The sequence below is a fragment of the Oryx dammah genome, unplaced genomic scaffold (genome assembly GCF_014754425.2).
Source record: "Oryx dammah isolate SB20612 unplaced genomic scaffold, SCBI_Odam_1.1 HiC_scaffold_5, whole genome shotgun sequence".
NCBI classification, from domain to species: Eukaryota; Metazoa; Chordata; class Mammalia; order Artiodactyla; family Bovidae; genus Oryx; species Oryx dammah.
Genome location: NW_024070189.1, coordinates 17564094 through 17588056, shown reverse-complemented (window position 1 = coordinate 17588056; position 23963 = coordinate 17564094). Strand labels below are relative to the sequence as shown.

The 23963-nt window shown below is 41.6% G+C and overlaps 1 long non-coding RNA gene across 2 annotated transcripts in view; it reads right to left on the bottom strand.

The window, feature by feature from the left end:
* Nucleotides 1-2973: 2973 nt before the first annotated feature.
* The window catches only part of LOC120864439, a 132196-nt gene continuing 111206 nt past the window's right edge, over nt 2974-23963 (bottom strand). For both annotated transcript variants that reach the window (XR_005721197.1, XR_005721198.1), the window contains one exon: nt 2974-3025. This is a non-coding gene — a long non-coding RNA (uncharacterized LOC120864439). The remainder of the gene's footprint in view (nt 3026-23963) is intronic.

Genomic DNA, 23963 nt, shown 5'->3' with positions numbered 1-23963 from the left:
AACGTGCATTCAGAGCCTATTATGTGTATAAACAATGGCATATGTAATTACCTTTCTAGGGTGGCAATTATTTCTCAGCATCAACAACCAGACTTAAAACATGCTCCCCCAAAAGACATATGGGGATCAATTCTGGGTCAATTAAGTCAGGCTTTGATTTATCACATGGTGTCAGGCTACGTTAAAAAAAAAAAGAAAAAAAAGAAAGAAAGAAAGTTTACTAAGGAAAAAGGATTATGAGGTAAAGGCTAAAGGTTTGACTCAAATTGGTTTGTTTCCAACTTCGCTTTCTGCCAGTTGCTCCGCCCTCCCCCATTCTCCAAACAACTGTGATTTGCTGGGTTTTATCTGTTAGACGGTTTGCTGTTGAGGAATACTGAATGCAGTGAATGTAGGACTATAACCAGATCTGAAGTGACCCCCTCCCCGACGCCCAGGCAGTGGGAGTTTCCCCTGGGATGCAGCAGAGGGTAGGGGTTAATAGTTCAGGCTCTGGAATCTAAGAGATCTGGATTTAGATCTCATGACTTAAGATACATGTGTCTGCAATGGATAATGTCCACTTCAAGTGGTCATTGTGTGGTTTAAATGAGATAATTGAGTAAGAGGATACGTGAAAGCACCAAGCTCAGCCCCTGGCACACCACGAGGACCCAGTGAATAGAGTGATTGCTCTCCCACTGGTGGACAAGCCAGAGGAGAAGCAAAACAGCCCTGCCCACCCCCACCCCCATGCCCCCAGTGCAGAGGGGGGCAAGGGTCAGGGGACGCAGAGAGGAGGTTGGTACCAATGACAGGGCTGGACTGGTGAACCCTAGACACTAGTTAAGAGACCAATGGACTGGATGATAAACAAAGTATCCAGCTGATTTGGACTCATTCTAAGTACACTGACTGTAAACTACAAACCAACAGAGGTGCATACTCTGTTAGCAAGACCCCTCCGTCCTTTACAGAGCTCTACAACTCATAGGTGAAAAAAAGCTTTTATATGCCTTGATCACCATATATTCGCTGAACATGTATCTATGTACCAGGCACTGTCCTAGGCACAAGGAATACACAGGTGGTCCCTCTAGATCTCTCAGAACAGTAAATAAACATCTACAGACTAGTACCATATAAGTTCACAACTCAGACTTCCTGGAAGTTAGTTTACACAAACTGTAAGTGACACATCAAATATCCAGTATCACCATCAGGGGTTTAGGGGTGTGACAATACATTGTATTAAGGATGAATCATATAATTAAAGTCATTGGTCAGATTAGGTTTATTCCTTACTCAGGAGCCGAATAACAGTGTTTAGAAATTAAATAAAAAAGAATGATTTGAGAATTCTCATCAAATTTTTTAGGGACTGATATAATGTTCCATTAAAAGAACACTTTAAATCCATTTTATAGGGAGCAACATTGTTTATTAAATAAGAGAGAAACAGCACTTACACAATTCATTTGACACACAGCACACAATGCTATTGATGGTACGTATTGGCAGCTTAATTAAGAAGTCTGTTGATGATGTTAAAGAAAAAAAAGCTGGCACATTTTCAATTCAGATGTGGACATTACTCAAGACAAAGACATGTCTATTGTTGGCTCATAAATACTAAAATGTGTCACAGACACTATTTGTGTCTACAGTCATATTAGCATCTTAACACTGGAAAAATCATGACTTATTCCCAGATCAGAAATAACATTTTGGAAAAATTATATAGTCATCCAACTCATGGAATACAGACAACAAAGCAATGAATACTGAAATGGCCAAATTCTTACACAGAGCCTTTGCTTGGGTCTGTTTTGCACATTCCTTGCCCTTTCTTGGGTCCATGAGCAGCACCCACAAGTTTAAGCCAAACCTTTCCCTTCTCTGTGCTAATAACTCACTCAGAATGGCAGGCCCCGAGGGTATGGGAGGCAGAGGCTTATAGAGACAACAGGTATAATTCACCTCCCAGCTCCCCAAGAAATGTATGAACACAATATATTTCTCCAATATACAGTCTACACCTAAGAGGGGAAGGATTTATTCAAATTTACTCCAACTATAATGTATTAATACTTCTAAAGCCTACTGAATGTATATTAAATCAATAAATTGGGTCCTAACTATCAGAAGACCGAAAAAATGGAATTAAGATGCCCTGAGTTACCCACATTAAGAGTTTTGTTTTGTATTAAAGAAATTTAGGGCTTCCCTTGTGGCTCAGCTGGTAAAGAATCCGCCTGCAACGTGGGAGACCTGAGTTGGGAAGATCCCCTGGAGAAGGGAAAGGCTACCCACTCCAGTATTGCTTCCTATTTTAGGGACACACTTAGGAGCAGAAACCCCGACCCCACCAAAACAACTGTCTCTTGAAACTAATTGTAAATACATTCAAGGTAGGGACCACACCTTATTTGCCTCCCTCATTTTCCCTCCCCTATTCTGTACAGTGATTCACACATAGTAAGCACTCAATTAAGTTGAAAAGGCAATGAATGTCTCAATTCACTTTAATTTGGAGGGGTTGCATTGATTTAAGAAACAGCTGAGACAAAAAGGATAGTTCAGCCTTTCCTGATTCCTGGCTGGAGAAGCACACGGTCTTGAAAAATTCCTTTGCCAAAGCTTGCATTACTCTGGCATCATTAACTGCTGGCCACTGTGGCATTTTTAATGTCTTGATCTGTTTCCATTTTTTGCTGATGATAACAAGAAGACTCTCCAACAGTTGTCTTCCCAATAAGAAAATATGAAAGGTGATTTGAAGCCGGTATCCGGTGAGGCAGGTCTTTGGTCCTACAGACGGCACGGCTGTGAACAAAATGGAAACAAATTATTAATCTAAGCCTTTCAAAGAACAACTTTTCAGAAGTACAATGGTTGGTCTTCTGCTGATTGCTAAAATTACTTAGCTCAACATTTCAAAAACACAGCCAGGATCTTTCAGGGTGATAATGTTGCTTAAAGTTTTATTTCCTTACCTTAAATAATGACTTTGAAATCCATGCCACCCCCAGGTGCAGATCCAAGCCTAATAAATCAGAAATACCACATGTTTGTGCATTTTGAAAACAAAGGTTCCCTACCCAGGTAAAAATTCTGTGTTTTTCTTTGCCTTGATAAACGGCAATAAAAACCTCTCCTGAGGTTCAGAGCCCTACCTCTCCGTGAACAATGCATTCCCACCTGTGTCCCATGAGAAGCACCAAAGTGTCTGGCTGGGACACAACAGTTACACAAAGAGAAGCCCGTTGTGAAGCAGTGTGGGCAGGCAGGAACACACTTTCTTCAGCAAAGCTCTGAACTAACCAGGTGCGTAGAAGCAGGACGCACACACACGTCAAAGTCAGCTCTACGGCAAAGGCCCCGTGAGAACAGCCTGGGAGGATGCAGGCAGGTCCCGCCTTAGGCTTTTCAGTCATATCTATGCACATATATGAGCAACACAATCTTACACCCGAAAAGAAAGACATCTTCGCAAGAAATGTTTACTCATTTCCATGCTCAAGCGTGACTGTCTCTGTGAGATGTCCCACTGCAGTGGGATAGAAAGCCGACCAACACGCAAGTAAGCTTAGCCTTAACACACGCAATTTGTTATCTAATTTATTTATTTGGGTTTCTAAAAATTGGCCAGAAGTAATTGCACATGTGTTTAAAACACACTTCAGCTCATGCACAAAAATGTCATACTACATGAGCATTTAAAACCCACCAAGAGTCACTTCAGGTCCTCCCTTCTCTGTTACATCAAACTTGTCACTGAAGCCTGTTACTTCTTAATCTGAAATGTCTTTTGCAGACCCCTTTTCTTCTGAATTGCTACTAAAATTCCCCTGCTTTGATAGGCCTATTCTCCTCTGCCTGGACTGTGACAGCCTCCTGGCTGTGCCTCTGTCTCCTCTGCTGATGTCTCAACTCCTTCTAAGTGATGCTACTTCCACGGGGCCTCCTCTTCAGCCATTCATCCCAAGACCCCTGAGATAGGGCCCTGGAATCTCCACCTAGGAGGTTTAGCGTAATATTTGAAATGGGTGACCAATAAAGACCTACTTTACAGCCCAGGGAACGCTGCTCGATGTCATGTGGCAGCCTGGATGGGAGGGGAGTTTGGAGGAGAATGGATACATGTGTATGCATGGCTGAGTCCCTTCGGTGTTCACCTGAAACTCTCACAACATTGTTAATCAGCTGTACCCTAATACAAAATAAAAAGTAAAAAAAAAAAAAAAAAAGAGGTTTAGCATAGCTATGACCTTCAGTCCATCAACAGGTAGGCAAAAGAGAAGCAACTCAGTCCTCCGTGGCCACAAATGTGCTGAATTGCACTGAGTTCACGCTAAACTGCATCATTTTTCCTTTGGTCTCCCTACCAACCCCAGACACACTGGCCCAATCTTCTGAACTGCTTCTGCACTAGCTTTCCCATTTCCAACAAGGCTTTGTGCCTTTCCCAGAACCCAAAATCTACTTGATGAAGACCCTGATACAACTTTCTTCAGATTCTACTGCAGGACTCCCATTGCTGGCCGGGATTCAGCTGTGAATAGACTGCTCACTGCCATGTTACCACCATTCCTGACTCTGTTATCTCACCTGCTATCTACCCTCTAGTTGCCCAAATCTCCTGCTGAATTGGCTTTCCTCAGATCCAGCATCTTCCCTGAAACCATCCCAAGACCATCACATCCTCCTGGTCTCTGAGGACTGATCTGCTAGCTAACCCTAATGAAGCCAGGCTCGCAGACCCTCACACACCTCGTCTTTACTTCCTCCTGCTTCCTGGCAACCTGTGTTACTGAGGTCCTGCATAGGAACCCCCTTTTCCTAGCCTAGACAAATTCTAACACTAAAATGTCTTTACAATATTCATCTTTTATTCATTCATCATTCATCACTTAGCAATTTATCCTCACTTCATTCCATTAAAAATGAGGTTGACAGTTTTAAAAAAGAAAGGAAAAAAAAAAAAACCTTACATGATTACCCCTGCCTGATTTTTGAAGTATTCCACTTTCCTATTTCACTTCATTTTCTAGTCTCTAACATGAAGTCTGTGGTTCAGACATACAAGTCCACTGAGCTCTAAGCTCATTCTGAGTCTTTGTTCGCCCCTTCTTTTCTTCCTTCCTAATTAGCTCCTTTCATCCTCTCACTAGTGACATGATCTAAGAAGCCTTCCCCAAGAAACAAATCCACATTGACTTATCCCTTATCTGGATTCCTCTGGAATGATCAATATCACACAGTTTAAGTGCTTGGTTTTCACTACATGTTTCATATACATTAGCTTCCCAGAATGTTAGTCTTTGAGAACTGGGATAAAGGCTGTGTCTTAAGAGTTGTGATGGAGCCTCCAAAGTACTTGATGGTGACCTTCTAACAGGAGAGAAAAGCTCTACTTCCATCTCCTTTACCGCTAGTCCACTTCCCAGCCCCACAGCCAAGGAGGAAAAGAGACAAGGTAACTGACTCAAGTTACTGGGTTCAACTAAACTTAAAAGGGGGTGGAGCTTTTGCTATACTGAGAAGAACACAAAGTTCTAACCTGCAGGCTTCTGTGGTTTCTTTGCAGTTACCTTCCAGGACTCTCATTCTGGACTGCTTCTCTCTACTTCCATGTGGCCAGTGAGGCAAAACAGGTCACTTCAGCCAACTACCACCTCCGCCCACCTAGATAACACCTAGACCAGTTCTAATTATTATTAAGCTGGTTATAGAAAAGGCAGAAGAACCAGAGATCAAATTGCCAACATTTGCTGGATCATGGAAAAAGCAAGAGAGTTCCAGAAAAAACATCTATTTCTGCTTTATTGACTATGCCAAAGCCTTTGACTGTGTGGATCACAATAAACTGTGGAAAATTCTGAAAGAGATGGGAATACCAGACCTCTTCACCTGCCTCTTGAGAAACCTATACACAAGTCAGGAAGCAACAGTTAGAACTGGACATGGAACAACAGACTGGTTCCAAATAGGAAAAGGAGTACGTCAAGGCTGTATATTGTCACCCTGCTTATTTAACTTATACGCAGAGTATATCATGAGAAATGCTGGGCTGGAAGAAGCACAAGCTGGAATCAAGATTGCCAGGAGAAATATCAATCACCTCAGATACGCAGATGACACCACCCTTATGGCAGAAAGTGAAGAGGAACTAAAAAGCCTCTTGATGAAAGTGAAAGAGGAGAGTGAAAAAGTTGGCTTAAAGCTCAACATTCAGAAAACTAAGATCATGGCATCCTGTCCCATCACTTCATGGGAAATAGATGGGGAAACAGTGTCAGACTTTATTTTTTTCGGCTCCAAAATCACTGCAGATGGTGACTGCAGCCATGAAATTAAAAGACGCTTACTCCTTGGAAGAAAAGTTATGACCAACCCAGATAGCATATTGAAAAGCAGAGACATTACTTTGCCGTCTAGTCAAAGGTCTGTCTAGTCAAGGCTATGGTTTTTCCAGTGGTCATGTATGGATGTGAGAGTTGGACTGTGAAGAAGGCTGAGCGCCGAAGAATTGATGCTTTTGAACTGTGGTGTTGGAGAAGACTCTTGAGAGTCCCTTGGACTGCAAGGAGATCCAACCAGTCCATTCTGAAGGAGATCAGCCCTGGGATTTCTTTGGAAGGAATGAGGCTGAAGCTGAAACTCCAGTTCTTTGGCCACCTCATGCAAAGAGTTGACTCATTGGAAAAACTCTGATGGTGGGAGGGATTGGGGGCAGGAGGAGAATGGGACGACAGAGGATGAGATGGCTGGATGGCATCACTGACTCGATGAACCTGAGTCTGAGTGAATTCTGGGAGTTGGTGATAGACAGGGAGGCCCGGTGTGCTGAGATTCATGGGGTCGCAAAGAGTCGGACACAACTGAGCAACTGAACTGAACTGAACTTAAACTGTCCCTTTCTTTTTTTCCTTCTGCCTCATCTAGCCACTAGTGAAACAGGATCTGAAGAGCTGGACCCAGGAGAAAGGGACCAATGAGGACTATCCTATGTGCAAGACACAATATTTCCAGGCAGCTCCACATGGATAGCTGAGCGCATCAGAAACTGCAGTAGTTTTGGGAAAGAGATGATGGCAGGTGGTAGGGCAGCACCCAGGTAACAAGTAAGTACTGAAGGTCTAACCTATTGTGTATGTACTGAAGGTCTAACCTATTGTTATCTCCTCCCACTTCCTGTAGCCCCAGGAGATACCCGGATAAAAGTCTGTGGGTCCATCTCACATAACTGCTAAACAAAGTATATACTGAATAAATATTCATTAATTGATTTTTCTATAGTAAATATCTAAATTTTATCAGAAGAGACCAGGAATTTTAGGAAATCTTGAAGTTCTGGGTCAGAGTTGTTTATGATTTATGTACGAAATACCTGCCTCACTCAAAAGCTTAAGGTAATTTTATTTCTATAAAGCCATTTCTCTACAAATATACCTCTTACAACATAGATCTCTGTGTATGGGATCTTTGTGAGAGTAAGAATGCAGGCAAGACAAATTCTGAGGGTTTTGCAATGCTTTCTGCCAAAAATTAAAGCAAGTGGCCTTGTTCTATTGTGAAATTTTGAATTAATACTTACAGATGACGACTAAGTCCCACTGTAGAATCATGTAATAGTCATGGTATCTCACGTATTTTGAACATTTAAATATATCATGCACACTATATACATACATATATATATATCTACACATACCACCTTGATATACTACTTGAAAAGAAATGGAAAATGGATGCAAAGTCATGAGATCATTGGTCACTTGTCCAAGTCTGAAACAATGCTCTCAATTATCATATGATACAGAGACTGTCAATTTGTCCTGTAATATCCATTCTCCCCTTTTTCCCTTTATTAATACAACCTCTGAGTTTTCAGATCCTCGTGACCATAAAGATTATATTTTCAAGCCTTCTTGGCAGTTAGGTATGGCCAGTAGGATGTGAGTAGAAGTTAGGGGAGCAACATCTAAGGAATGCCTTTAAAGCAAACGCTTATAAAAATCTTCAGACATATGAATGAGGTTCACGCCGAGGGACAGCATAATAGTAAGAGAGAAGTTTTACTTCTGCCTTATTCAACAGCCTATGCATAAGCAGTCCACAGCTGATATGGCTGAAATGGCTCCCTACTGTGTCAAGTAGCTCCTTCCAGCTTGTTTAAGTCACTGCATAGTGGAGCACACATGAGACCGCTACAACAAAGACAGCACCCTAATTCGAGCTCTGCCACTTACTAGCTACCCACCTTTGGAAAAATTATACACACTCTGTTAACTTGTGTGAGCTTCCCTGGTAGCTCAGCTGGTAAAGAATCCGCCTGCAATGCAGGAGACCCTGGTTGGATCCCTGGGTTGGGAAGATCCCCTGGAGAAGGGCATGGCAACCCACTCCAGTATTCTTGCCTAGAGAATCCCCATGGACAGAGGAACCTGCTGGGCTACAGTCCATTGGGTCGCAAAGAGTCGGGACATGACTAAGCACAGCATGGCATGAACTTGTTTATTTATCTATACATACTTCATAGGTTGCTGTTAACAACATAAGGCTGTGTTTTTTTTTTTTTTTTTTGCTTCCTGCTATATCCCCAGCTTCTAGCAGTGTCTGTATACAGCAATCATTCAATAAAAATTAGTTATTACTGCTGTTCCTCTTGCTATCTAGACAAATAATGCCATACCTTAACAACCAACCATTAGGTACTTCCAGTAAATATCTGAAATAATGCAATTAATCAACAGGGAGTACATTATAGCAATTGCATTTTCTGGCCCAAACTTAGAAAACGTGGTCTGACAAAAGATTTTCTTTCTGACTTGTGAATTTATTATTGTAAAAATTTTTATATGTTAAACCATTGGTTGTCAATTTAATGAACTGACTTTCCTTTTCTAAAAGTATCTGCTTAAACTGAGCAGCCCTGGAAAGTGAAAGGCGTGTAGCCCCAAGAGTATTATCAGTCCTCTCCCCTCTAGCTTTTATTACAAGGTTCCATTGGGCATGCATATGATGCACAAAAATGCCTGCTTTTTAAAACTCATTCAAGGTTGTGAATTCCTATTGTAACCATTCAGAATCTCCAAAAAAATAATCCTTTTATTTTCCCCAAGGAAGATGAACACCGCTTGCCTCTACAAAAATAGCATGGATAGAGTTTTCAGTAAAATACATTTCTCCTATTGAAGAGCACTTAATACACACACACACACGCGCGCGCGCGCACACACACACACACACACACACACACACCCTTAGCTGCTTGCATTTTGCCACAAGTGGTACTGTTTGCCAGTCATTGAAGTAATTCAGTCTGATCTGTTGAGATGATGGATTCTGACAAACTGTGTAAGCCTGTCATTAAGGGGAGGATAGATTAGAGTCTCCTTGCAGGACATTATACTGCTTACATTTCTCATCCACATAGCCTATGAAACATAAAGGAAAAGAAAGAAGATGGAAATAAAGTTGAACAAGGACATACTGCTTCTCTCACCAATGAATGATAGCTGATCACCAGTCCACATTTTCTACTACGTCTATGTAAAGTTTTAGTTCTAATTTAAAATACCTTATACAAAGAATGCAAAGATTATGCACAAAAATGACTATGACATAATTTAAATCTAACTTGAGACCTTATGCCCTCACTTTTAAAATATTATTTTTTGCTTTCACCCCACATATTTAGCAACTTTCCTTCTCCATAACTTTTTTTTTACTTACACTTGAAATTTTCATCTAGAATGGAGATTGTCTCAAATGAAGTTCATTAATTAAGTGAACTGAAAAAGATAAGTCTGAATTAATGAAAAGTCTACATAAGGACTACTGTCCAAAAAATCGTGATAATAGCAATCTTAGCTGATAATAGCAATATCAGCTGATAATAGCAGTATCAGCTGATATTTGAGAGTTTACTACATGAAAATCACTGGCTGAACACTTTATAAGCATTGTCTCACCGAGTCCTTATGAAAGTCCTGGGGCAGGCATTACCATCCCATTTTTACAAATTAGAAAACAAAACCTGAGAGATATTAAGTAACTTGCCTAAGGCCACATAGCTAATGAGTGATAGAATTACTTTCACACCTCAGTTTGCCTGGCTCCAAAGCTCACGTTCTTTACCACCACACCAATCTGCTGGGGTTTTCCTTTAATCAATTAGAATAATAAAGCAATATCTCAGATTAGGTTAACAAAACTCTGCCTTAGTGCCAAGGAACACTGCATTACTTAAAAAAAATGAGAAGTATGTGAAATTAGCTCACTAATTATTTTAGATTGGTAATAATTATCTGCCACCTATGAAGCACATACCGGACACCAGGCACTTTACATTAAATCTACCCTCACAGCAACCCCACAAATTAGATAACTGTCTCCATTTTATAGATGAGGGAAAAGATACTCAGAGAAGCTAAGTAAGCTCAAGGTCACACAGCTAGTATGTGGCACAATCTCTGTACTAGGCCATCTCCACACTACCTTATTGCCTCTTCTGCAAAGCTTCTTCTCTAGCGTGCTAGGAAAGGCTGCTTTTGAAAGTAGGAGTGCCATCCCCGGGGATTATATGTACACTATTTATTAGCTCAGCAAAGCTTTAGTTCAGAGACAATTCAAAAGTAAACTTTAACTCAAGCCCTTATTATCATAAATTCCAAATTTAGTGAGGTCCATGTTAATGAGTTTTACTGCATATAGGAAAGAGTTTAATTGTCACTTAGCCCTGCTCTATCTCCATGAACAAATCTGAAAAACCACACAAAGGTGAAGGAAGGAAAAATGACCTCAAAACTAAAACAGATAAGAAGTGCCTGTAATTTGTAGTCCAGCAAAAAGTCACAATACATAGCATATGCCAATACCACAATACAGTACATATGCCAATATGTATCAACAAATGCAACCTTACAAGTGTAAGCACTCTATCCATCAATTAAAGAAAATTAATCCTAATCAGATGTCCATATTAAGGAATATAACCATAGCAAATCGGCAATAATAATTAAAAGTCCATTTCAAATCTCTTTGGTGAGCAGTGAAATGTCTAACATAGCCAGGCTGCCTGATCCTTTTTGCAGTGTTGTACAAATGTGCAGTTAGGTGAAAATTCCTGGCTGTTTAACATGGTCGTCTTTACCTCTCACGCTGCACTTGTTTCTAATGAAGACATGCTTCCAGGTGCACCCTGAGTGGCAACAATGTACAAGCTGTGACAGTCAAGCACATGTCCACTCTGGGAGCCAAGTTCATAATACACAGAGTTTTGCCATAGAGGTCATCACAGTGTTGTAAAGATTTTAAACAAATCCTACCCGCATCAAGGGAGCTACCTAAAATGATCAGGATCCCAAAACTCTGTCATATTACATCATGTTTTTTTCTTTTCTTTAAATCAGCTTGTAAAGAAGCTGCCACATGCCTCTCTGCAAGGGAAACAGCCTTGAGACAAAAATGAAGGGCAGCCCAACTATTCATTCAGGCATGATGCACTGTTGAACCAGATTTAAGTTCACATTGTAGTCTGGCTAGACTCTCAATAGGTCACCTGCTTCCTAGGGATAGAGGCAAGGCTTAGACACAGTGGGTCGGCTGAGAGCCATCTTAAGGGATAAACCAGCAGTCTCAGAAACTGAGTGAAGTAACCTCCTGTTACAAGACACTAACTACCCTACTATATGAATGTTAATTGATCCAACTATCTGGAACTGACATAACTCTGATAATCCTGTATCTTGCGATGCTTGACTGGCATGCAGACCAGGCTCACCAAAGTATTTAACCTGAGGAGTCAGTCTTTCACTTCTAACTCACTCAGCCAGAACATCATAACTATTACTTTTTCTTTCACAGTCGATTTCAAGTGATTATAAGGCATTCGTGATAAAGAGCATTGCTTCTCATTCTCTGAACTTTTCAAAGTCAGAGTGAAAAAAAACATCCTTCCTGGCAGTGTGCGATGAACTCTGAGTTCTCCCAGAATTCTTCCCAACCTATGAGTCTGTTTAGTGGTAATCGCTCAGTCATATCCAACTCTTTGCAACCCCACAGACTGTAGCCTGCAAGGCTCCTTTGTCCATGGAATTCTCCAGGCAAGAATACCGGAGTGGGTTGCCAGTCCTTTCTCCAGGGGATCTGCCCTACCCAGGGACTGAACCTGGGTCTCCCACATTGCAGCCAGATTCTTTACTGTCTGAGCCACCAGGGAAGCCCTATGAGTCTCTGATTGTTATCAATCAATTAGATGTTATGAGATACATAGCAAGTCCACTTCCAGCAATCTTTCATACAGAAATACTAACACATTTCAGTTCAGTTCAGTTCAGTTCAGTCGCTCAGTCGTGTCCGACTCTTTGCGACCCCATGAATCGCAGCACACCAGGCCTCCCTGTCCATCACCAACTCCCCGAGTTCACTCAGACTCACGTCCATCGAGTCAGTGATGCCATCCAGCCATCTCATCCTCTGTCGTCCCATTCTCCTCCTGCCCCCAATCCCTCCCAGCATCAGAGTCTTTTCCAATGAGTCAACTCTTCGCATGAGGTGGCCAAAGAACTGGAGTTTCAGCTTTAGCATCATTCCTTCCAAAGAAATCCCAGGGCTGATCTCCTTCAGAATGGACTGGTTGGATCTCCTTGCAGTCCAAGGGACTCTAAAGAGTCTTCTCCAACACCACAGTTCAAAAGCATCAATTCTTCGGCCCTCAGCCTTCTTCACAGTCCAACTCTCACATCCATACATAACCGCAGGAAAAACCATAGCCTTGACTAGATGGACCTTAGTCGGCAAAGTAATGTCTCTGCTTTTGAATACGCTATCTAGGTTGATCATAACTTTTCTTCCAAGGAGTAAGCGTCTTTTAATTTCATGGCTGCAGTCACCATCTGCAGTGATTTTGGATACAAATTTAAAACCCTACCATTTTCACTACAGCACTGCTTGTAATTGCAAAAATGTGAAATGAGCTAAATGGCCAGCAGTTGAAGAATGATTTCTTAAGGACCATTCAAGCCATAGACTGCTATGCAACCATTAAAAATAATAAGATAGGTCTCTACTGACATGAAAGGGTATTCAGGGAAAAGAGGAAGGTGCAGAACAAAACATATAGTGTGTTATGACGGGAAAATACAACTGTGTATGTATATAAATAAATATATATATATGGAGAATATGGAGATGTATGAAACAAAAAGATCTGTTTTAGAGAAATGTAAATATATAGCTATATATTTTTTATGTGATATTTAAGTAAAAACATTTATTTTACATACTTACATATACACACATTTGTACATGCATACAAACATCAGGAAGAATAAGTCAGCTCAGGCTGCTGTAACAAAATACCATGACCTGGGTGACAGAAACAACATTTATTTCTCATAGTTCTGGAGACTGGGAAGTCCAAGATCAAAGTACTAGCAGATCTGATTCTTGGTGAGGAACTGCTTTCTCGCTTATAGACAGCCACCTTTTTTTGCTGTGTCCTTACAAAGTGGGGAAAGAAAGAGAGAAAGAGGGACCAAATCTCTGGAAAGTGAGATCAGGAAAGGAGGACTTTTAACTTTTCTCTTGCACACATTATTGTATTTATTTAGATTTCTAAGCAATTCCCCAAAATTGAGACACCCTTCCTCTCCTGCATTCCAACCAAGTTCAGAAGTAGCACAAAATTTTAGATGAGAGGCTTGAATACAACCTGTATTACTGATTGAGACCAGGGTGAAGGAAGTAGCTTAGGGTGACAGACAAACCAAGCCTAGTTGTCTAAACTACAAAACTGGGCCATCGCCACAAGCCAAGCCAGTGCTGGGCCGGGGTTTGGGAGAACGTGGCACTCAGTGGACAGGCCCTTCTACAGCTAGAAGGAGGGTGGCAGGAAGCTGAGCTGGCCCACTTACTTACTCCAAATTTACTAATTAGGGAAGTTGCGCTTCCTCTAGAGTAGAGTGAGAAAAGTGGTCTGCCAAAAAAGAATATAATCTCTGTCTGAGAGAGTAGTATTGGGGGTGGCTCAATCTACTTTGCAAGAGGTTAAAGTGTAAATGGTGAGAAGACAGAAGGAAGAAAGTAGATAAGTCGGGAAGGATTGAAAGAAAGGAAACAGAGTAGGGAACTTAAGAAAGAGTTATTAAGGATGAGGCTAACAAGATGTCAAATGTGGAAAGTTGAAGAACCCATATAATTTATACAAAGAATCTAAGCACAGTGACGGGACCATTTATACAGGGAAGGTGGACACCTCTTCAGTTCAGTCCAGCCGCTCAGTCATGTCCGACTCTTCACGACCCCATGAACCGCAGCATGCCAGGCCTCCCTGTCCATCACCAACTGCCGGAGTCCACCCAAACCCATGTCCATTGAATCCCATTACTGAGACACAAATAAAAGGGGAGAAAGAGTAAAAGTCATGGTGATCTGAGGCAGAGCATAAGGAAGAAAACTGAGTTCATATCACAGGATTAGTTTTATAAAAAGGTGGACAGATTCTCGGGCTAAAGCCAGTTGAAAGAATTAAACTTGCAAACTGCCACAGGACTGGCTGTACTAAAGTCACGACAATGGCTGTACTAAAGTCAGAAGAACCAAGACGTACTTATAAATGTTTTATCACACTGTGAAACTTTTGAGAAATTATGTGTTCTATTATTTATAAGACATTGCTTAGATTACTATTGATGTATATATACTCTATATCATTCAACATCATGCATCATAATATTAGTAATTCACGTGCCCCTCTGTCCCTGGGAACACTAAAGAATAAAGGTTTTGATAAATAACAATGGTTTAAGCTTGACTGGCCCTGTGCAGTTTTTCATTGCAATTCTGGCTACTATTACACCATATTCCCCAAATCACAGTGCAGTATAAAGTAAAATCAAACAGACCAAAGAAACTGCTGGAACGATTCATAGTCTAAAAGTCTGGCCCCATATTTTTAACTGATCGAGACTCAAGTTTCTGCACTGGAAAAGTTTCTGTTATTTCCACTGGTCTGTTTTCATGCCTTGGTTTCCATGGCCATAGAAGTCCTTCTAGCAAACAGGTTCCTCTGGTAAACAGTTTTCTGTGAGTTTAAAATAAAAGACAGACAGCTCCATATCTTTCAACAGTCCCCCAAATTATATTCTTTATCAGGTTTTTAAGTTCTGTTCCAAGACTCCAGTTGTCAATGTGGTTTAGTTTTACAACCAGTTGCCACCTCTTAACTAGCAGTTTTTTACCTCATTCAGGTTTGGTTTTCTAAAGTGGGGGCTACGGCCCTTGGTTGGGCTTCTTGGCTGCTATTAAAGTTATACTGGCATTTGGTTAAGTGTGGAGGCTGGCACCAGAGAGGATCCATGATGGTGATTATCATGCAAATCAACCTCCTGCAAGTCCGGCTCCTCCATAGGCCTTCCAGCTCTGCTGCCCCCAGTTGCTTCATTGTCTCCAGGATAAAGCGAGCCATCTTAGCTGCTGACACTGGACGCAACTGGGATTGGCTCTCCTGACAGAGATTAGTGGGCAGTAATGAATCTTTCACTCGGAGTAGAAATACGATTTTATTTAAGAAAATAACCATACATAATTGGGCCGCTGTCATTTTAAATTTTAATGGTGAGAGTAATATGGAGGCTTCTGGAACTTTAAATTATGACTTTCAGAAGCTTCACACTGAATCTTTCAATTATTCTCTGTGAGTACTTTCTCAAAGCATGTGCCACCATGACATTGATATCACAATTAAAATCTACATTCACATCCGACTGCAAGGCTATGAGCTATGTGCCGGCGTGCTGGCTGCCTTATTTTATCTTTGAACATCTGACGAGGCGAATCAAGAGGCCCTCTCCCAGAGCCCAGCCAGCTGTTTGCCAAATATTCAAATGCCCTGGCACGCAAAAGGACCTTTCAGATTTCCCCCACATCAAAATGAGTGACGAGCCCCTATTTTTCCCATTAGTTTCTGGCTCACCTACATCCTTTCACACAGGCCCGCCTGACTCACTCAGCTAAGCGATCAGTCGGTTGGTCTAGCTCGCTCCCTCCATTCGCCTCTAGGATTCCCCCAGACCAGCAACTGGGTCCTGTGTATGTGCGGAAGGATGGCAGCCACTTCAGACAAAACCGTGGGGGAGAGTCTTTCAAGTCTGTCTTTCCTTGAAGTGGATGTGAAAGAGGGGCTGTGCTGTTATTTGGAGTGGTAGGAAGACAGCAAAGGAAGTGTGAGAATTTTATGTAAAATGCATTCATTAGACTGGAGTGAAAAATGGAATTGGGAAGATGGTAAGGGAAATGTGGAAAGGTTTTTTCCCTCTTACTTCTACTTTGGGGTCTTAACTTCCTCGTTATATAACTATTTTCTTTAACGGTTTTAATATTTTTATCTTCATATTAAAACAAGTTCAAGTGAATAATTATTTACAGGTTTAACTTTATATTGCTTCAATTCTTTTAGAGAGTCCCCTACCCCAGTAATAAAAAAAAAAAAAAACAGTGCCAAATTTACAACTGTAAATAACTAAATCCATTGGCACTAATGAATCTACAGTCAAAGACAAGCAAGCCTTATTTCACAATTTAAATGTCCTGAAGCAATTTTCCTCAGCTGGATGACTTAGAACAAGGCTATAGGAAGCATGTGGGAAGCTTAGAGGAGAAAGGGCCTAAGGTGCCACAGACAACAGCCTCTACCCTAAAGGCTGGTCAGACTCCCTGGACACTGAAACACCTCGGGTTTCCAGCTGGGAGAGGGTTCTCCATTCCTTCCGGAAAAGTTGAATCTGTACGTGTTCATTTCCTTATGATGTGTTTACACTGTGGGACAGAAGGGGCCCAGTGGGGAAGCTTTCAGGGCACAGCCAGAGGGAAGCCGATCTCACGGGAGGCATGGATGCCAGATGTCAAGCCGGTGTGTGCTGCTGAGTGTGCTCTGAGCATCCCACGCAGGCACCAAACTGTGGTCTGAGCAAACTCTGCTGTCCTGCTCTGATAGAAATGTATGTTGTTTTTAAAGCACAACAGCAGTGATAAAAGGAGCTGCTCTTATGAATGTAAAACCTACCTGTGATACAGATAGGCTGATGGTGTTTCTGGTCTGCCAGGCAAGTCTATTCACTCCATTAACCCAGATCATCGTTAAGACAAATAATTTACTCCTGGGGGCCATCGCTGATAAGAGGTTAGGAGGCCCACCTGTGGGGTGGCCATAGTAAGTGCCGACTGACACTAGTTCTGGCAAATAGCCTCAAACATCGCTTTGCACTGAGATCAGGACCATGGTGCCCTAGTGAGCATATTTCTAAGTCACCGATTGTGGACAAAGAAACAGAATTTTAAAACCCCCACATGGATTTTGGAGCCCAAAGCAGTACAATTATTACATATCCTGTCTGCCTTGGATATTTAAGGCCTGTGAAGTGTTTCAAGCACAAAAGAGTTCTACATAAGTCATTCACCTAAATATTCAACTGTGCTCTTATTTTATGCCCAGTACTATATACTGTGATAAACCAGTTTTACTTAAAGAATCATGCTCCTGAACTTCTTTACAGAATTCAGTACCACGGCCCTTTGTCTTTAGGTCCCTTCACATATGTGAAAGTTCTCTCCCTCTTAGGGAGCCGACTTCTTAGCCTGCTCTGTCCCTTTCTCCTGATTCCTCCTCCACAGCGCTGTCCTCATTGCTCACTCTAAATCAAGGAGTGGAGGGCAGTGTATCAGAATCATATGGGGGCATTATTTTTCAAGTGAAACAGTATTTTCTACCCCCATCTGAGAATCACCACCTATTTGAATCACTGTTTCCAGCAGGAGTAAACCGTATGCCATAAAATTTGGGGGGTGAGAAAAACAAATACAAGCTGAAAATCTCTGTACTAAACAATTCCTCTTGATGATATTGTCACCTATATGCTGGTGATTTCAAAAGTAACATTTTAAGGGAATTCTCTGGTGGTTCAGTCACTAGGACTCAACACTTTCGCTGTAGTGGCCCAGGTTCAATCCCTGGTTGGGGAACTAAGATCCTGCAAGCCATGTGCTGCGCTCCCCCACAAAAAAAGCCTCTGTTGTCAAATGACATATTAATTCAAACTCAGTAAGTACATCAGATCTATTACCTTTTTTTTTTTTTCTTTTCTTCCCTTTCTTATTAGTATCTACTCAGTGGATACTTCATACTCCCCATTCCCACCCCACATACAACAAATCTGTTTCCAGATATTTCCTCTTCTTCCCCAGGAATACATCTTAGTCTGTCAATCATGTGCCATATTCCATCTGGACCTCCATGGTAGCATAGCCTCCTCACTTCTCCTTGCCAGCAGCCTTTCCATACTCCAGATTCTTTGCCTTGTGATCCTGATTCCTACTGATTACAGCAGGAAATTCTAGAACGCGGCACTCAAAATATATGAGATGATTTTTTGATACCAAAAATTTGATTTTTTTAGACCAGCTTTTTTATATTTATATATTTTAACAGGCTTAGAAAAGTAGGGATTATTAAGCTTACTTTTAAAATAAGTTTTTGGTATAAAAATTGGACAACTTAAATAAAAATCTAACTCAGGGAGTATGCAGATTTTTTTAAAAGATAAAATTGGTACACTAGTCAATGAAGTTTGGGAAGCCTGGTCCTATGAAGTAGGTCTGAATTTCTTACCATGATATCGCAAATGTTATACATCATCTTCAGTTACTTCTTCCTACATTCCCTGCATTTTACTCAGATCTTTTGTGGATTAGCTTAGCTGTTAACAAAACACCCCAAACCTAGTGGCTAAACACTATTTAGTTCCTAATTGTGCAACTCAGTTGGGTTATCCTATCCAGGATGACAACAGATTTCCCTATGACTGTGGGACTCTGTCCATAGTCAATGGTGGATCAGCTGGTAGCTAGGATGATCTAAGATGCTCTCACTCACAGGTCTAGGGGTTAGCCGACAGTGAGCCAGAGCCTCTGCTCTCCTGCAGGTGGCTACATATCTCCCAGCAGTATAGGCTGGCCTCATTCACAATATGGTCTCAGGGTTCCAAGCACAGAAGACCCAGTGCCTTGCCATAACCCAACACATATCAAAATGCAGAGTTTCCTACTAGGAAAGCGAATGACCTAGGATGGTGTAAACTCAAGCCTTTATAATTAATATCTGAGAAAAGTGGCTGGTGGAGGGTGGGGAGAGGTAAGAAGAAGAATAGTCTGGAAATAAAGGAAGGGGTAATAGTAAAAACTTCACAATTTAACTGAGAGCCAGACCTGCGGCTAGTAATTACATAATTACATCAGTTTTTAGGGACCACAAGAAGGGATAAAAGTTCCCAGAATATATAGTGATTACATCTGGTGATACAGCACTTACGACTCTGTATATTTTGCTGGGCATCAATATGGAGTCAGCATTTACATATATGCTTAGGCAAGATGACTGGGGAGAGAGTTAAGGAAGAATCAGTTCAGTTCAGTTCAGTTCAGTCACTCAGTCGTGTCCGCCAGGCCTCCCTGTCCATCACCAACTCCTGGAGTTCACCCAAACTCATGTGCATCGAGTCGGTGATGCCATCCAGCCATCTCATCCTCTGTCGCCCTCTTATCCTCCTGCCCTCAATCCCTCCCAGCATCAGGGTCTTTTCCAATGAGGCAACTCTTTACATGAGGTGGCCAAAGTATTGGAGTTTCAGCCTCAGCATCAGTCCTTCCAATGAACACCCAGGACTGATCTCCTTTAGAATGGACTGGTTGGATCTCCTTGCAGTCCAAGGACTCTCAAGAGTCTTCTCCAACACCACAGTTCAAAAGCATCAATTCTTCAGCACTCAGCTTTGTTTATAGTTCAACTCTCACATCCATACATGACCACTGGAAAAACCATAGCCTTGACTAGACGGACCTTTGTTGGCAAAGCAATATCTCTGCTTTTGAATATGTTATCTAGGTTGGTCATAACTTTCCTTCCAAGGAGTAAGCGTCTTTTAATTTCATGGCTGCAATCACCATCTGTAGTGATTTTGGAGCCCCCAAAAATAAAGTCTGACACTGTTTCCACTGTTTCCCCATCTATTTGCCATGAAGTGATGGGACAGGATGCCATGATCTTCGTTTTCTGAATGTTGAGCTTTAAACCAATTTTTTCATTCTCCTCTTTCACTTTCATCAAGAGGCTTTTTAGTTCCTCTTCATTTTCTGCCATAAGGGTGGTGTCATCTGCATATCTGAGGTTATTGATATTTCTCCCAGCAATCTTGATTCCAGCTTGTGCTTCTTCCAGCCTAGTGTTTCTCAAGATGTACTCAGCATATAAGTAAAATAAGCAGGGTGGCAATATACAGTCTTGACGTACTCCTTTTCCTATTTGGAACCAGTCTGTTGTTCCATGTCCAGGTCTAACTGTTGCTTCCTTACCTGCCTATAGGTTTCTCAAGAGGCAGGTCAGATGGTCTGGTATTCCAATCTCTTTCAGAATTTCCACAGTTTATTGTGATCCACACAGTCCGAGGCTTTGGCATAGTCAATAAAGCAGAAATACATGTTTTTCTGGAACTCTCTTGCTTTTTTGATGATCCAACAGATGTTGGCAATTTGATCTCTCGTTCCTCTGCCTTTTCTAAAACCAGCTTGAGCGTCTGGAAGTTCACGGTTCACGTATTGCTGAAGCCTGGCTTCGAGAATTTTGAGCATTACTTTGCTAGCATGTGAGATGAGTGCAGTCATGCAGTAGTTTGAGCATTCTTTAGCATTGCCTTTCTTTGGGTTTGGAATGAAAACTGACCTTTTCTAGTCCTATGGCCACTGCTGAGTTTTCCAAATTTTCTGGCATATTGAGTGCAGCACTTTCACAGCATCATCTTTCAGGATTTGAAAGAGCTCAACTGGAATTCCATCACCTCCACTAGCTTTGTTCGTAGTGATGCTTTCTAAGGCCCACTTGACTTCACATTCCAGGATGTCTGTCTCTAGGTGAGTGATCACACTATCATGATATCTGGGTCATGAAATAGAGTTGTTTAAAATGATATTGTGCTAATAGTTTTAATTCCCTCACTTTTTTCCTTTGTGAGGGCTCCCACTCACAAACCACTGGGGCTTCTCTTGTGGCTCAGCTGGTAAAGAATCTGCCTGCAGTGTGGGAGACCTGGGTTCAATCCCTGGGTTGGGAAGATCCCCTGGAAAAGAGAACGGCTACCTGCTCCAGTGTTCTGGGCTAGAGAATCCCATAGGCATGGGGTCGCAAAGAGTCAGACACAACTGAGCCACCTTCACTTTTTTCCTTTTACATTTATTAAGGACATTCATGGGAAATAGATGGGGAAACAGTGGAAACAGTGTCAGACTTTATTTTGGGGAGCTCCAAAATCACTGCAGATGGTGATTGCAGCCACGAAATTAAAAGACGCTTACTCCTTGGAAGGAAAGTTATGACCAACCTAGATAGCATATTCAAAAGCAGAGACATTACTTTGCTAAGGTCCGTCTAGTCAAGGCTATGGTTTTTCCTGTGGTCATGTATGGATGTGAGAGTTGGACTGTGAAGAAGGCTGAGCACTGAAGAATTGATGCTTTTGAAATGTGGTGTTGGAGAAGACTCTTGAGAGTCCCTTGGACTGCAAGGAGATCCAACCAGTCCATTCTGAAGGAGATCAGCCCTGGGATTTCTTTGGAAGGAATGATGCTAAAGCTGAAACTCCAGTACTCTGGCCACCTCATGAGAAGATTTGACTCATTGGAAAAGACTTTGATGCTGGGAGGGATTGGGGGCAAGAGTAGAAAGGGACGACAGAGGATGAGATGGCTGGATGGCATCACGGACTCGACGGACATGAGTCTTGAGTGAACTCTGGGAAATGGTGATGAACAGGGAGGCCTGGCGTGCTGTGATTCATGGGGTTGCAAAGAGTCGGGCACGACTGAGCGACTGAACTGAACTGAACTGAAGGACATTCTGGTTGCTAGGAGTAGGGAGAGGTAGATTAGGAGAATCCTGGGGATCGGGAAGTTTGTGAACAGTGAAACGAGGGTGAAAGATAGCAGGAGGATGTTGGGGAAAGGGTGGTTGTGGTAAACAAGGTTTTTTTCCCTCCCTACTTACGGAAAAAGGGAAAGTGAAAGTCCCTCAGTTGTGTCCGACTCTTTGCAACCCCATGGACTACATAGTCCATGCGTATAGCCCTTCTATAAGAGTGGATAGCCCTTCTCCAGGAGATCTTCCCAACCCAGGGATCAAGCCCAGGTCTCCAGCATTGCAAGCAGATTCTTTACCAGCTGAGCACCAGGGAAGCCTAAGAGTGGGTAGCCTTATGCCTTCTCCAGCAGATCTTCCTAACCCATGAATCGAACCAGGGTCTCCAGCATTGCAGGTGGATTCCTCACCAACTGAGCTATCAGGGAAGCCCACTTAAAGAAATAATGCTTAAGTGGAAAAAAAAAAAAGCACATTATAAATACAATTCTGAACTTCAAACTATATGACTTCAAAAGAAAATATGACCACTGAAATCAATATAAAGTGAATTTAGACACACTGAAGTCCTATTCCAAAGTTAAGCCAAATTTAATACATTTTAATAGAATCTTGAAACTTCCAAAATCCAAATAGGAACTTGTCTCCTGTAAGAAGTCTCTATAGCAGTCCCTGCTGAGGCTGTTCTCACAATGCAATGGCAGCTCTGAAACACTGGCACTAAATGTGCACTAGATCGATCTACATTTGTTGATATCAAGCTCCTTAAATGAATCCCCAACATCCTCCTGCTATCTTTCACCCTCGTTTCACTGTTCACAAACTTCCCGATCCCCAGGATTCTCCTAATCTACCTCTCCCCACTCCCAGCATCCAGACTGTCCTCAATAAATGTTATGGCTGATAGGGAGATGTAGCTTTGAACGTATATATTCAAAGTCAAGTAACTTCGGCTGGCAAAATTTTAGGTAAGCTCATCAAAGGCTCAACTCTTCTCTCATCCCTTCCCCTGTGAGGTGAGTGTGTATGAGACAGAGACAGAAAGAGAGAGAGAGAGAAATCGTGTTGTCTCTGATGCTTGGTCTGCCTTAGGATACTCCAGTTCTTGGTCCACTGCACAACACCATGTCAGAATATTAATTATGGATATATATGGTTATAGAGTTAGAAAAAGGAATCAGATAATTGCCTAAATCCATATGTATATTAGCCATTTCCTTGTAAGGTCCAAATTCTACCACAGGTATGTAGCAGGACAGCTTAGCATAATATAAATAGAAACAACATAATATATTGTTTTGTCTGCTGTTGTATTATAGTTGCGTACAGAAAAGGAGGTGTGATACATGATTGTCAGTAAGGACTCGGAAGGGCTTCCCTAGTGGCTCAGTGGTAAGAATCTGCCTGCCAATGCAGGTGATGCAGGATCAGGAAGCTCCCCTGGAGAAGCAAACAGGAAACCACTCCAGTATTCTTACCTGGGAAATTCCATGGACAGCAGAGCTTGGTGGGCTACAGTCTATGTGGTCGTGATAAGAGTAGGACATGACTTAGCAACTAAAACAACAACCAACAAAAGGATTCAGAAGCACAAGTTCCTTGCATTTTATTTCATCAGATTTCAATATCTGGCAAAAGCAATAAGTACCAAATTATATTTGAATAAACCTTCCATAAATAATGTTTTCATGGCCATCATAAAGTCTAGAATGCATATGCTAATTACAAGCCAAAGTAAAACCTCCAGTTTTATAAAACTATACAATTAAAACTATTTTCACTTATACTATGATTCTAATAGTCATAGAAACAGATATTGGTTAATATTTCCATTAAATTTGAACATTTCATGTTTAAATATAAATGTTTCAGCTAAACTTTTCCCACTTTCATATTTTAAAATCTGAATGTGTTCCACATGAGTTGAATACTTAATTTCCACATAACCAAGTAGACCTTTTCAAATGTTTGGATACCTAGGAAAATAGCATAGAGAAATCAGAAAACTCTTGTG